Here is a 15722-nt window from a genome sequence, read left to right on the forward strand (position 1 = left end):
CATAGCTCGGTAAGTACTTGTCCGATTAATATGAAACCTTGAAAAGGCACATCCTCGGGTCCCCAGCAATATACCTGGCAAGTTAAAAGTATATCGGACCCGTGGTTGTCGAGAAACAGCGGTCACAGACAAACAAACGTACAAACGTACAAACGTACAAACAGAGATTACTGGAATTATAGATAGATGATGAGGAATAAAGCTTAAAACCTGAACCACTAGGCACCACAGGTCAAACTAATAAAACAAGACAATAAAGCAGGTGAGATTTTCCTTTTCTATGATGTACAGGGTGAATGCAGAACTCGATGCAATCTGCTTTGGAAACAAGGTGTGAGACAAGAGCGAGTGGCAAAGTCGGTACAAAGATGAGGTAAAATTGTCATGAGCAGCGCCAGCGACGAGCAGCACCCAAGATTCAGAAAGCCAAACAGAGCAGGATGAAAATCAGCTACGAAGAAAGCCAGCGACTATCAGCCCCTCCGTGCAGCCTCATTATCCTCTTTGTCCTTTTCAGATGTTCAATCTCCTTGTCTGCCCTCCATCCTCTCTCCAGGCTCTTCTTCTACACCCCTTCAAGCAATGTGGCTCCCTCCCTTCTCCAAAATCACAGGGTGATCCCAGCTTGGGTCAGTTCCACAAAGACAAAGCCACAAACAATGTCTCCTCACAAAACTCCTCCGTGAACAGCTTGCTCGTGCTCCTTCCATACAAGGCTCTTTTATGATCTCCCTATTCATATTTTTCCTGGGCAGAGTGCTCCTCTGTTTTGGGCGTACCGCCCATGGGGTGGTGCCCATTAAAATCAATTGCACATTGGCACTTCCAGCTCCACAGCACACTGTACTGTCATGGCTGGCATACACTGGCCAGACAGATCATGACGGCCTGGTATCCTCTGTGATGGGAAATCCTCACCTAGCTCCGCCCACAAACAAGAGGTGTTTACACGCAAAATTAATCTGTCTACCCTGTCTATAAATTACAGATGCTGCTTCCTCAGCATCATGTGTAACAAACGACTTACTCTGCCAGGTCCCTGTTGCATGTCAATCTAACCTACTCAAAACAGATGGATCATACTACACTTACCACAGTGTAGCTATTGCTCCCTACCCCGCTTCCACGTAACAATAGCCTATTATTGCACCTGACTACATCAAGACCAATCTTTTTAACCTTTTGGCCTTTCAGGTCATTAAACCTTTAGACCTTTATGGTATGGGTACTGAAAGTGCAGTGTGTTTGAACACATGATGCATTTTTCACTTTTTTCACACAAATTATGCAGTGCACCAGAAACAAACAAATCAAGTCTCTTCTTAAAGTCTGATAGCATTCGTAACAACTGCCTGCTATTTATCAAGCGTTCTAATAAACCAGTATCCATAAAGGAGCAGGTCCGTTTGCTGGCTAACAAGTGTTATAATTCTATGTCGTATTAAATTTGAAGATTGTGTTGGTAAATGTGAGAATGGTATGAGGATAGTCGTGGACTTCCTGTGTGGGGATGGAACAGACACCATACATACTGTTGTACCTGTTATTGTTGTTGCCCATTATATAATAGTAATACTATTTAATGCGGTGTTTTCACCCATAATCGACAAGATAATTATTTGTGCAATCAAAATAAAATTCTCCAGCATCTAAACACAGTTTTTAAAGCATAAAAACAAGTTAAAACATTTTTCTCGATATTCTCCCGCCAGAGAGAGCGAGCGGCAACTTTGATTGCTTGAGCTGGTTTAAAATGCCATAACATTTTGGACAAGTACTGCTAAACTGAAGGTTTTTTGGAAGTGCCAACAAGGCAATTTGTGTTCTCTTGCGTTCAAGTATATAATTCAATTGAAATAAATAAAATTAGGTAACTTTTTTCCGGAATTTTACCGCTTTTGATGCACAGTCTTTTACACCACTTTATTTGACCCATTAAATTAGTTCTTAGTGCCTGTTGTTTGTGTCCTTTATAATGTCGCTAAAAACTACGTTTCCTGTTTGGAATTATTTTCAATTTTGTTTGAATGCCACACAGGGATACAGATTAATACAATTATCTTACTACTTCTGCACATGTGGAAATGGGATGAGATTTCGTACAATCTATATTATAATAGCCGTAGATGATTCTGTCTGTCTGTCTGTCTATCTGTTGGGTGTCTGTCCGGGGTGTGGCTTACTCGGTTTGCAGAGTAGCTCCACCCATAGCTCCACCCATTCTGGGAGTGGCTATAAACAAATATCCACCATTTTATTAACTCGCATAGCTTTGAGTCCTGTTTTGTAGGCCCGTGGTGTCTTGCTCTCCCCCAGTTTTATTTCAAATCAAATTCGATAAATCATTTCATTTTTCACAGTCGCTAACATAGTTTTAGACTCGGTTGAAAAAAAACGGGAAGAAAATCCGATGAAAGTTGCCGTTTATAGAACGAAATGAATTCTCAAAGGCCTGTAACTTCAAGGCCATTGAGTCTCTCTCACGCCTTTATCTCCAATCTAACTCACCATATGATTTCATTTTTATCGATGGTTTTAGAGTCGGTGTCAGCAATAATTGAGAACATTCCACACACGCGGGAAAATGCAGATATATTTTTTAAAATCGCGTCATGGTGTATCATACACCGCCTAACATGACACCGACGGCAACGTGTCGATACATATTAAAAATTCGATATATCATTTCATTTTTCACAGTCGCTAACATAGTTTTCGACTCGGTTGAAAAAAAACGGGAAGGAAATCCAATGAAAGTTGCCGTTTATAGAACGAAATGAATTCTCAAACGCCTGTAACTTCAACTTCAAGGCCATTGAGTCTCTCTCACGCCTTTATCTCCAATCTAACTCACCATATGATTTCATTTTTATCGATGGTTTTGGACTCGGTGTCAGCAATAATTGAGAACATTCCACACACGCGGGAAAATGCAGAGATATATTTTTAAAAATCGCGTCATGGTGTATCATACACCGCCCAACATGACACCGACGGCAACGTGTCGATATATATTAAAAATTCGCTTTTGCTTTTCCGTTAAGATATATTACTTTTTCGTTTGATGACAGTCGTCACAAAAACGTCAACAATGATGCCGACATATATTTCTTCGTTTTTATTTAATTCAACATTATTAGCCGGAAGTAAAATATGTTTCAGGAAATTACCGAGAGATATTTCTTCGTTTTTTAAAATTAGTTATGTGCGAATACACTTTAAATAGGTTTATTTGAAATCTTTAATTTTCCACAATATAATTTACTTGCCATTTATCATTTGATGATTACGAGACAAATTCCTCTTGAGGATCGTGACAATTCATGCGCTGCGTGGAAACTTCTATTTCCAAAATGAATGAGACGATCGATGAAGAACGCAGACTTGAACAGGATGCAGCAAGAAAACGAATGAGACGGGCGAACGAGTCCATCGACGAACGTCAATGCAAACTTGCGGGGTCACCCGTGGGAATCCCACGGGCATGGATGTGTGTGACATTTCGACATATTGAGTTAGATGCTGCACATTCATTTTTACAAAATGGTTACTGGCAAGTCATCAGATCCAGAAATGGTGTAAAAACCACCGTTTAGAGGCCATTTTTCCCCGCAAAGCGGGGGTTGGCCTTTTCGGGGACCGTGGTAGTTGTTGTTTTTTTGTCCCCTTTTTGAAGCAATGTTTTACGGCCGGATGCCCTTCCTGACGCCAACCCTTTTTGCCGCCTTCAACGACAAACAGGGAATTACCAGTGAACTGGTACTCAATTAGCCGACCTCGGAAGGATGACAGGCTGAGTCAACCCCCCTGGCATTAATTCGGCGATCGACCGAGATTCGAACCCAGGATCCTAAGCCGGCACCCTAGCCGCTAGCCCAACACCAGAAATGGTGTCATGAACACAATTTATTTACGCACAAGCACAAAAGCAAGACGGGCCGATTTCCGATTCCGACGGGCCGACGGGCGAGACGGGCCGATTTCCGATTCCGACGGGCCGATTTGGAGCAAGAAAAAGAACGAGACGGGAGAAAAAGGAGAGAAACGAGACGGGGAAAGCCGATTGGAGAGGCGAGTGAGGCGCGATTGGAGAGGAGTGTGAGGCGCGATTGGAGAGGAGTGTGAGGCACGATTGGAGAGGAGTGTGAGGCGTGATTGGAGAGGAGTGTGAGGCACGATTGGAGAGGAGTGATTGAATTCTAGAAATTTCTATTTTTATAGTATAGAAATTCTAGAGAATTCTAGCGGGATTTGCCCCGCTAGAAAATTCGCTTTTGCTTTTCCGTTAAGATATATTACTTTTTCGTTTGATGACAGTCGTCACAAAAACGTCAACAATGATGCCGACATATATTTCTTCGTTTTTATTTAATTCAACATTATTAGCCGGAAGTAAAATATGTTTCAGGAAATTACCGAGAGATATTTCTTCGTTTTTTAAAATTAGTTATGTGCGAATACACTTTAAATAGGTTTATTTGAAATCTTTAATTTTCCACAATATAATTTACTTGCCATTTATCATTTGATGATTACGAGACAAATTCCTCTTGAGGATCGTGACAATTCATGCGCTGCGTGGAAACTTCTATTTCCAAAATGAATGAGACGATCGATGAAGAACGCAGACTTGAACAGGATGCAGCAAGAAAACGAATGAGACGGGCGAACGAGTCCATCGACGAACGTCAATGCAAACTTGCGGGGTCACCCGTGGGAATCCCACGGGCATGGATGTGTGTGACATTTCGACATATTGAGTTAGATGCTGCACATTCATTTTTACAAAATGGTTACTGGCAAGTCATCAGATCCAGAAATGGTGTAAAAACCACCGTTTAGAGGCCATTTTTCCCCGCAAAGCGGGGGTTGGCCTTTTCGGGGACCGTGGTAGTTGTTGTTTTTTTGTCCCCTTTTTGAAGCATTGTTTTACGGCCGGATGCCCTTCCTGACGCCAACCCTTTTTGCCGCCTTCAACGACAAACAGGGAATTACCAGTGAACTGGTACTCAATTAGCCGACCTCGGAAGGATGACAGGCTGAGTCAACCCCCCTGGCATTAATTCGGCGATCGACCGAGATTCGAACCCAGGATCCTAAGCCGGCACCCTAGCCGCTAGCCCAACACCAGAAATGGTGTCATGAACACAATTTATTTACGCACAAGCACAAAAGCAAGACGGGCCGATTTCCGATTCCGACAGGCCGACGGGCGAGACGGGCCGATTTCCGATTCCGACGGGCCGATTTGGAGCAAGAAAAAGAACGAGACGGGAGAAAAAGGAGAGAAACGAGACGGGGAAAGCCGATTGGAGAGGCGAGTGAGGCGCGATTGGAGAGGAGTGTGAGGCGCGATTGGAGAGGAGTGTGAGGCACGATTGGAGAGGAGTGTGAGGCACGATTGGAGAGGAGTGTGAGGCGTGATTGGAGAGGAGTGTGAGGCACGATTGGAGAGGAGTGATTGGAGGGGAGTGTGAGGCACGATTGGAGAGGAGTGTGAGGCACGATTGGAGAGGAGTGTGAGGCGCGATTGGAGAGGAGTGTGAGGCGCGATTGGAGAGGAGTGTGAGGCGCGATTGGAGAGGCGTGTGAAGGATTGGAGAGGAGAGGAGTGTGAGGGATTGGAGAGGTGAGGGATTGGAAAGGAGAGGGATGTGAGGGTTTGGAGAGGAGAGGAGTGCTAGGTGGAGAGAGGAGAGTGTCAGGTGGAGACAGGAGAGTGTCAGGTGGAGACAGGAGAGTGTCAGGTGGAGAGGAGTGAGGGGTCACATATTATGTGAAATAACTAAATTCACACCATTTCTGGATCTGATGACTTGCCAGTAACCATTTTGTAAAAATGAATGTGCAGCATATAACTCAATATGTCGAAATGTCACACACATCCATGCCCGTGGGATTCCCACGGGTGACCCCGCTAGTCTTACTATAATTCACCAAATGTCCGTCCGTCTGTTCATTCACAGGTACTGCAAAAACGGCTGAACCGATCGCAACGATATTTTGGATAGGTATTCCTGGGACCCCTTGGAGTAAAATAGGCTGTATTGTTTTTTCCCAATTTTCTAATTTTCCAATTTTCCAGTTTACCAAACATGATGGAATAATATTTACCGATATGAACAGTGATGTGGTTTTATTGAAATTCTACAAATACTGTTTATATTTTGATGAGAATTACGAACCTGCCGCGAATGCGGAATTGGACAGATTACGGCAATGAGCGGGTTTGATAATATCCCAATACAACCGTCATTCAATCGTAATGTTAAATCGTTAAACGTTAATCGTGTTAATCGTTTTGTTAAAGTATCAATTGATGATTGGAATTGAGTGAATACAATTACGATTTTGAATTCGTAATTGTATTCACCCAACCGTACGGAACTTCACATCAGGATTTAAATATTTGTTTATGTCACGAATGTTGTTAAAAGTTTATTATATTCATGAATATTTGTGATTGGAGTTATGCTGTTTGGAATGAAAAAAGAGATATCGAGTTCAAGTGAATGGCGAAAATGCCGTGATGGTTTCTACTTTCTAAATGTGAAATTTGCAGATCCCCATATGCAGATTCGCCATTGACTGGGTGTGGAACACACGTACGCGTTTGTTTGCGAACGGATACGTTTTTCATGGAAGTCCTTCACGAACTTGCTGTCCATGTCTGACGTGCGACTGAAGGTGCTACAAGGAATGTGGAATTTATTGGTTTCATGCTTTAGCATTCGCCATTTCTGCATTGTCTGTTTACTTCTGGCCTCCCACCCGTGCGTAGCACGGGTACCTCACTAGTTTGCCAAATTCAGAGTGAAAGTACTGCTAATCTGCAGGTTCCTGGTTTGATTCATGTTCCGAATCGTGTTCTGCAGTGTTCAAAATATAACATTCAATTGAAATTAAATAATTCCTCAATCATAGACTGACGTCTGTTGAGAGACAAACAAAGTGAACGTGTGTGTGTGTGTGTGTGTGTGTGTGTGTGTGTGTGTGTGTGTGTGTGTGTGTGTGTGTGTGTGTGTGTGTGTGTGTGTGTGTGTGTGTGTGTGTGTGTGTGTTGTTTAATATTTAACTAATCAAATTCATACATGGAAACAATCAATGCATGCTATCATTGCAAATGGATTCAGGGATGGATAGGGAGCAACAATTATTCAAAGAATGATGTAGGGACAGTTTCACATGATAATTTATTGTGACCATCCCGACCTTGTTTACGCACTTTTTGGCATACCATGTCTATATCCTTTTACATATATATTTTTAAATGTTTTTATTACTTGTATCAACGTAAAACTGATGGATTGCCTGAATTTTCCGACAAAACCAACTGTTTCACTTTCAATTCCTGCTTCCTTCACCCCCTGCCGATCCCTCCTTTCTCCAATTATTATTTGACACCAGAAGGGTGTGATTCTTCTGCAGCATGTGATATTTGCTTATGCAACACGTGACCGCAGAAATGCGAATGACCTGAACCTGATGACGTTTCATATGTGTCACGTGATGCTGTCACATTCCAATTTAGAAATGTTATAATTATTATATAATTATATATTAATTATATATCATTTAGAAATGAAATAATAGATTACATTGGAGTCGGAAATATAAAGCAGATAATCAATTGGAACGATACTTTTAGGGCCTGATGGAGCATAACAAGCAAACGACTTGGAAACGTCCACAACCCAGGAGAGCAACATTTTATAGGCCATAAAGAGGCGCCATCATTTACCCCTCTGCTGTGTGAACATGTTTTGCGTCGAATTGCTTGACCATCCCGAGATAAAAGTTCTTTAAATTAACTCTCGAGCCGGTTGTTAAGACATAAGGTCTGGCGCTCGTGCATGCAATTCGTCGTCGCGCTTCACTCTCGGGTTCCCCTTGACGTGATATTCCAGCACACACAAACTCGGGTGCCACAGCATCCTTGGACCGGTATCGGTTTCATTCCTGCTTTACCAACGTCAGCTGCAGGATCACAATGAAATTGAGAGGTTCTCGGGTTCTCATGTTCTATTGGACTGGCAGGATTGCCTGGAGGTTCGCACAATCGCCTCTCGGCTGATCTACCCTGGATTTGAATCCCGGCCCAGCGATAAATTGTCATCCTGGTATTTTACAGGCAGGGTGAATCATCGGTCTGTGCCATCCCTCCGATGGACGATAAACTGGCATCCCGTCTGCCAGCATTAGTTGGTGAACAAGTTCCAAATTCCTGCCTGAACTACTGCTGACCTTCCCTTACCTCAACACCCAGCATAACCCTTACCAATAAAATGCTTTGGCAGTACCCGCCCTGTAAAAAAAGGTTCATCGGAATGATGTTCTATTGATGTTGCGGCCTCACAGACCCACAGCAGAGGGCACCGTTTGACGGGTGCTGAAAGATCGGGTCATATGGGACAACAAATAGGCCAGACGAATTCAAAACGCAGGATGCCACTAAACTTCTTACTCCCGCGCCATCGCCCTTTCTCTTGCCAACGCTAATGCCAAGACTCTGCCAGACATGGCACTGACGAGGCCTTTCTGAACGCGCTCAAGCATGCATGTTGACGGTGGCAGTATTCGAACACCTGCTGCATAAATGACTTCCACAGTGAAGGTTTTAATTAGCACTTGAGGCAGCCATCCGGAGGGGCGGTGGGAGTAGAGGAGGCTGTTGAAGAAGCAAATTTAGAGAATCTACTGCTTCAGCAGCCCCAATTATTCCCACTTATTGTGGCGTTAGCAGATGAGGAGGATTTGGGCCCATCTTTCATGAACTGACTGACTAGGCCTGACGTGAAGAGTTTGTAAGTTGATGATAACTCATGACCTACACCTCGTGAGAGACACCATGGGACTGTTAATGTCCACCGACTCATCCTAGCACACTGGACAACTAGCTTTACGTCCATCCGTGGAACTACAAACGTTGTGATGCAAGGTCCTGCTTTGGGAACACCATGAGGTTGGAATCGAATGCAGCTGAGACTCAGAATCTCACATCGAATCCGCAAACATCGCACTGCAGTTGTTACCTCCACCACCAATGGTGGATGGAGGTTATGTTTTCACCCCTGTCTGTTTGTCTGTCCGTTTGTTTGTGAACAAAATATCTCGAAAAGTTCAGGACGGATTCAGACGAAATTTGGCAGCGATGTAGCGTATGTGACAAGGACGAAATGATTCGATTTTGGTGAAGATCCGGATTCGCATCTGGCTACTAGAATTTTTAAGTGATTCTTCATCATTGGGAGATAGGGCCAAAAACGATACATAGCAGGATATCTCAAAAAGTTGTGGACGGATTTGGACGAAACTTGGTGGACCGGTTGGGTGTGTCTGACAAGGACGATTCGATTCGATTTTGGTGAAGATCTGAATATGGATTCGGATATGAGAATTATTTAATTATTTAAGTGATTCTTCACCATTGGGAGATAGGGCCAAAAACGATACATAGCGGGACATCTCAAAACGTTATGGATGGATTTGGGCGAAATTTGGTGGACCGTTTGGGTGTGTCTGACAAGGACGATTGGATTCGATTTTGGTGAAGATCTGAATATGGATTCGGATATGAGAATTATTTAATTATTTAAGTGATTCTTCACCATTGGGAGATAGGGCCAAAAACGATACATAGCGGGACATCTCAAAAAGTTATGGATGGATTTGGGCGAAATTTGGTGGACCGTTTGGGTGTGTCTGACAAGGACGATTGGATTCGATTTTGGTGAAGATCTGAATATGGATTCGGATATGAGAATTATTTAATTATTTAAGTGATTCTTCACCATTGGGAGATAGGGCCAAAAACGATACATAGCGGGACATCTCAAAAAGTTATGGATGGATTTGGGCGAAATTTGGTGGACCGTTTGGGTGTGTCTGACAAGGACGATTGGATTCGATTTTGGTGAAGATCTGAATATGGATTCGGATATGAGAATTATTTAATTATTTAAGTGATTCTTCACCATTGGGAGATAGGGCCAAAAACGATACATAGCGGGACATCTCAAAAAGTTATGGATGGATTTGGGCGAAATTTGGTGGACCGTTTGGGTGTCTGACAAGGACGAGTCGATTCGATTCGATTTTGGTGAAGATCTGAATATGGATTCGGATATGAGAAGTATTTAATTATTTAAGTGATTCTTCACCATTGGGAGATCGGGCCAAAAACGATACATAGCAGGAGATCTCAAAAAGTTATGGACGGATTTGGGCGAAATTTGGCGGAGATGTAGCGTATGTGACAAGCACGAAATGATTAGATTTTGGTGAAGATACGGATTCGGATTCGGCTACTAGAATTTTTAAGTGATTCTTCACCATTGGGAGATAGGACCAAAAACTATTCACAGCAGGATATTTCAAAAAGTTGTGGACGGATTTGGACGAAACTTGGTGGACCGGTTGGGTGTGTCTGACAAGGACGATTCGATTCGATTTTGGTGAAGATCTGAATATGGATTCGGATATGAGAATTATTTAATTATTTGAGTGATTCTTCACCATTGGGAGATAGGGCCAAAAACGATACATAGCGGGACATCTCAAAAAGTTATGGACGGATTTGGACGAAATTTGGCCGACATGTAGCGTATGTGACAAGAACGAAATGATTAGATTTTGGTGAAGATCCGGATTCGGATTCGGCTACTAGAATTGTTAAGTGATTCTTCACCATTGGGAGATAGGACCAAAAACTATTCACAGCAGGATATTTCAAAAAGTTGTGGACGGATTTGGACGAAACTTGATGGACTGGTTGGGTGTCTGACAAGGACGATTCGATTCGATTTTGGTGAAGATCTGAATATGGATTCGGATATGAGAATTATTTAATTATTTAAGTGATTCTTCACCATAGGGAGATAGGTACAAAAACGATACATTGCGGGATATCTCAAAAAGTTATACATGGATTTGGACGAAACTTGTTGGACAGGTTGTGTTTGACAAGGAAGAATCGATTCAATGTTGGTGAAGATCTGGATCCGGATCCGGCTCGTATAATTTTTTAAGTGATTCTTCACCAATGAGTGATATATGGCCAAACAGGTGGAGGTATGCTCTCTACTTAGTGCCGTTCTCGTTTCATATTTGGGTCACTGAAGTAAGGTGCATGGCCGGCAGGATGGCCTAAAAGGTACGCACACCCTCCTCTAAGCCGCCTATCTAACCTCGATTTGAATCCCAACCCGGAGGCAACGGCAAACCGCCCAGCTTGAGCATGACCCCAGGTCAAGAAACTGCCTGGGCAGCACAAACGCTCTGTAACGTCGTCCCACTACTACACACTGTCTGCACAGTGCGCGGCCATTAGCGCGCGTTTCGACCGACGAGCCGAAATAATTTCCCTAAATTAATCCGACACACACAAAACCAATCGGTCGGCCGAGAGTTCGAACGGAGTGTCCCATCGAGCCCGGGAGAGCCCATTAACGGTGCTTAAAGACGGTGACGTTCTCGCCAAAGATCCCAGGCTGCCTATCGGTACCGTAAAGTGATGGAGAGGAATACAAGAAGGTTCGAAGCAATGGACGAACGACAAGGTGGCGCAGACAATCCGTCGGAGACTTATCGCGTCGTGTTCAGACGAAGGGAGCTCTCAGGTCTCCAATTCGATTCAAGCCCACGAATTCAATTAGGCGAGAGTCTCTAATTAGCACGAACAGCGCGGAAGGCCTTCGATAAGAATGAAATTGCCGGAGTGCTGTAACGTGGCCTGTAAAGAGTCAAGCTTTAACTTTTTTTTATTCTGGTCGTGTAATTTTTATTAATTCTCTCCAAAAGTAAACCGAGCGGACGCAACACACTCGGGCTGGATACTGTTTTGTCTGTGTGTAAAAAATATATATATATATATTTCCGAAGCCATTAGGCCCATAAAGGCCTGTGCTAGTATTAGTAACTTATGGTTGTTTGTCTGTGCTCTGTCAAACAGGAGCGGAACACATCCTTTGGTATGACTCAGTAAGGATTCGAACTGCACAACTCCAAACATTATGCCACCCACTCTGGTTAAAAATTCGAGTGAAATAGCTTCTGATTGGCCATTTTAGCATTGTTCGCAATCCGTCTCACAGCCTGGCGTCTACATTCAGGCAAAGAGCGTCCAAGGAATAAAATATCCTTTTTACAGTGGTGGGCCATGCTTGCACACTGCAAGACGACTCAAAATTCCATGTGGATATAATGCCTTCAGAATTGAGATTTTTTGTTTTGTCACTGATCGACACATAATACCCCATTATGTCAAGGTGGAAATTTATCTTTAGAATTTGTTACAAAATAATTAAAAATGAAATGCAGAAATATCTAATTTAAATAAGTATTCAACCCCCTGAGTCAATACTTCATAGAAGCGCCTTTGACAGCGATTACAGCTTTAAGTCTTCTTGGGTATGTCTGTGTCAGCTTTGCACATCTGGATTTGGGGAATTTCTCCCATTCTCCCTTGCAGATTTGCTTAAGCTCTTTCACATTTTTGTTCTGAAGCCATTCCAGTGTTGCCATGGCTGGATGGGGTCATTGTCTTGTTGGAACATAAATCTTCGCTGGCTGCAGTCTCAGGTCTTTTGCACCCTGAAGCAGGTTCTTCTCAATGATTTGCCTGTATTTTGAGTTCCATTCATTGTTCCCTCTATCCTTACAAGTCTCCTGCTGCTGAAAAGCATCCCCATAACATGATGCTGCTGCCATCATGCTTCACAGTAGGGATGATGTTAAATGGGTGATGACCTGTGCTCAGTTTCCGTCAGATGTAGGACTTTGCATTCTAGCCAAAGAGTTCAATTTTCATCTCATCTGACCACAGAATGTATTGCCTCATGCTCTGAGTCTTTCACGTGCCTTCTTGCAAACTCCAGGTGTGCTGTCATGTGCCTTTTTCTCAGAAGTGGTTTCTGTCTGGCCACTCTCCTATAAAACCTAGATTTGTGAAGGGCTGAATGCAAGAATGCAGCCTCCATGTGGTGCTCAGTCCACCGAGTCTCCATGCAAGAATGCAGTCCCCATGAGCTGCTCAGTCCATTGAGTCTCCATGCAAAAATGCAGTCTCCATGAGGTGCTCAGTTCTCCGAGTCTCCATGCAAGAATGCAGTCCACATGAACTGCTCGGTCCATTGTGTCTCCATGCAAGAATGCAGTCTCCATGAGAGATGCTTGGTCCACCGAGTCTCCATGCAAGAATGCAGTCTCCATGAGGTGCTCAGTTCCCAGAGTCTCCATGCAAGAATGCAGTCTCCATGAGGTGCTCACTGCTCAATCCACCGAGTCTCCATGAGGTGTTCAGTCCACTAAGTCTCCATGCAAGAATGCAGTCTCCACAAGGTGTTCGGTGCACCAAGCACCTCATGGACAATGCATTGCCCTGACCGTAGATCTATCATCAGGGCATACATTTGAAATGAAGTCAGAATGCGCAAGTAAGAAAAAGCATTCTGGATGGAAGATTTTCTTGGGTGAGGGAAAGGGTCTGCCATACGACATCAGTGATAACTCACCTGTTCCCTCACCCGGTGGGATATTTAACGTTCACTAGCTAATGCTTGTAATCGAGTCTCCAGGAAAATGTCCATCCAATGGACAACGCACTCAATGATGCATTGCCTGCCTGCAAAACAGCAGGATGGCAGTTTATTGTCGGGTCTGGAATCGAACCCAGACTATAGACGACTCAAAGGCAAGTGTGCTAACTCTGAGCTATCTCACCAGAACCATGGTGTATCCCAGGTGGGCTGGTATGGATTACCAGTTATACTGAACAAGAAGGGTCCTATTACTGTGGGTGATGAAGCAGGTGTGCATTCTACATGAGAAACCTGGAACTTGGCCCAGTTTTTCTTAATTGGCCCAATGTGGTGATTTTACCTCTTTGAATGAACCTGCACCAGTTGAATGATGCTTAGTATAATGTTTGTGGGTTTTTAGGCTGTGTGATGTAATGCAGGGAATGTTTTGTGGAATGATATCCTTTGGGGGATGTTCTGTGTTGCCACCATTTTTAATTTTTGGGGGTTGTCTTTCCAAAACATGATATGAAAGCTATGGATATGCAGAGGTTTAGAGCTTTAAGCATTCCCTTCATCCTGTTTGATGCCTGCAATTTATCGTAGTTACGCTAACGCATTGCTCTGAAGTGCTTTTGAGCTTTAGATTCAGTTTGCATTAAGCTTGTGCTGAAATTGTGCATTTGATGTTAAATTTCAGCTGGCTAGAAGGGGCATGAAGCTTCTAGAAGCTGCTAGAGCATGCAGGCCGTGGCTATCAATCTACCTTCACCTGTTGCTTTGTGAAGTTTATTTTGCTTGCTTTTAAACTTGATATTTGTACCGACCCCTAGTTATCCGAGTAACGATATACATCATCTGTCACCAACGTTATCACACCTTTTAGCGCCAGGCTCATCGAGAGGAGAGAGTCTGCGCCAGCAAGGGTAAATGCCTCTCCTTCCTTCGGAGCGAATGTCCAACCAAAACACGTTCAGGCTTTGTTATAACACCAGCTTATAAACAGCACACTTTATCGGATGACGAAGCAACAGCACACCAAGATGGACAAGACACCGGGACAGCTGGGCCGTGCGCATGCGCAATAGCGATGATGCATGCCTGCATCACTTACCAACAGCAGTAACATTAACATATATAAATATAATGGCGTGACTATTTTTCTTCTCTTGCTGATCACCAGACTGCATACAACAGGATCCACAATTTTATACTAGACTAGCAGAAGTACCCGGCATTGCCGGGCGGGGGAGGGGAGGGGAACGGGGGGAAGGGGAACGGGGGGGAGGGGAGGAGAGGGGGAGGGGGAAGGGGGAAAAGGACGGGGGAGGGGAGGGGAAGGGGGAGGGAGGAAGGGGTAGGGGGAAGGGGTAGGGGGAGGGGAGAGGGAAGGGGAGGGGAGGGGGGAAAGGGAGGGGTAGGGGAGGGGGGATGGGGAGGGGTAGGGTGGGAGGGGAGGGGGTAGGGTGGAGAGGGAAGGGAGGGGGAAGGGGAGGGGAAGGAGGGGAGGGGGAGGGAAGGGGAGGGCCAGTCAACAATGACGTTGCAGTTCTCATGGTAGGAGAGCAGCACAACAATCGCGACATCGTCCTGCATCTTCACAACAACAGCGCGAAGCGGATTTTGGAGACTCACCGATCCTGTGACGCCCTCCAGTACCGGCGTTGCCGGGTGGGGGAAGGGAGACCCGTACATTCCCAACCCGTACATTCGCCCTCTCGACTCAAGCTCACTCGGACAAAAGCCTCGCACAAATTACACCGTTGAAGGCCCAATGGCCATGTCTATGCCACAAATCAAGTACGTGAGCGAGTCTAGCGCACTGAATTGAAAATATATAGAACGCTCATACTCCGTGAAAAGTGAAGCCGCCGTGTCGCCATCTTGGTTAGCACGACTCGACCAACTCGCTTCGCGGATCTCGTTTGTTTTGAACGTGTCCCAGATTTTAAAAGCCAGACAACTGTTAAAATGCCATTTTGTGCGGCAATAAACTGCTCCAATCGGTTACGGAAGGGTTGTGGAAAGACGTTTCACAGCTGTTTCAAAGACGTTTAATTCATATCGCACAAAATCGACAAAAATCGACACAAAACACGATCGCATAAAAGGTGAAAAAACGCAATCGCTTTTCGCTCTGAATTACGTGCAAACGTGTGACGGAAATCACCATCGCCCAGCATTGAGTGCCAACCAAGATGGCGC

The 15722-nt window shown here is 44.2% G+C and overlaps 1 long non-coding RNA gene across 2 annotated transcripts in view; it reads left to right on the forward strand.

Annotated features, from left to right (window-relative positions):
- LOC144888330 (uncharacterized) overlaps positions 1 to 15722 on the forward strand; it is a 140171-nt gene that overhangs the window by 84160 nt on the left and 40289 nt on the right. The window contains exon 3 of one of the 2 annotated variants that reach the window (XR_013620923.1): positions 6563 to 7479. The exons of the other annotated variant lie outside the window; for it this stretch is intronic. This is a non-coding gene — a long non-coding RNA (uncharacterized LOC144888330). Of the gene's footprint in view, positions 1 to 6562; positions 7480 to 15722 lie in introns of those variants that run through there. 2 annotated transcript variants of the gene reach the window in all.

This window comes from Myxine glutinosa, chromosome 11 (genome assembly GCF_964187855.1).
Source record: "Myxine glutinosa chromosome 11, kmMyxGlut1.1, whole genome shotgun sequence".
NCBI lineage: Eukaryota > Metazoa > Chordata > Myxini > Myxiniformes > Myxinidae > Myxine > Myxine glutinosa.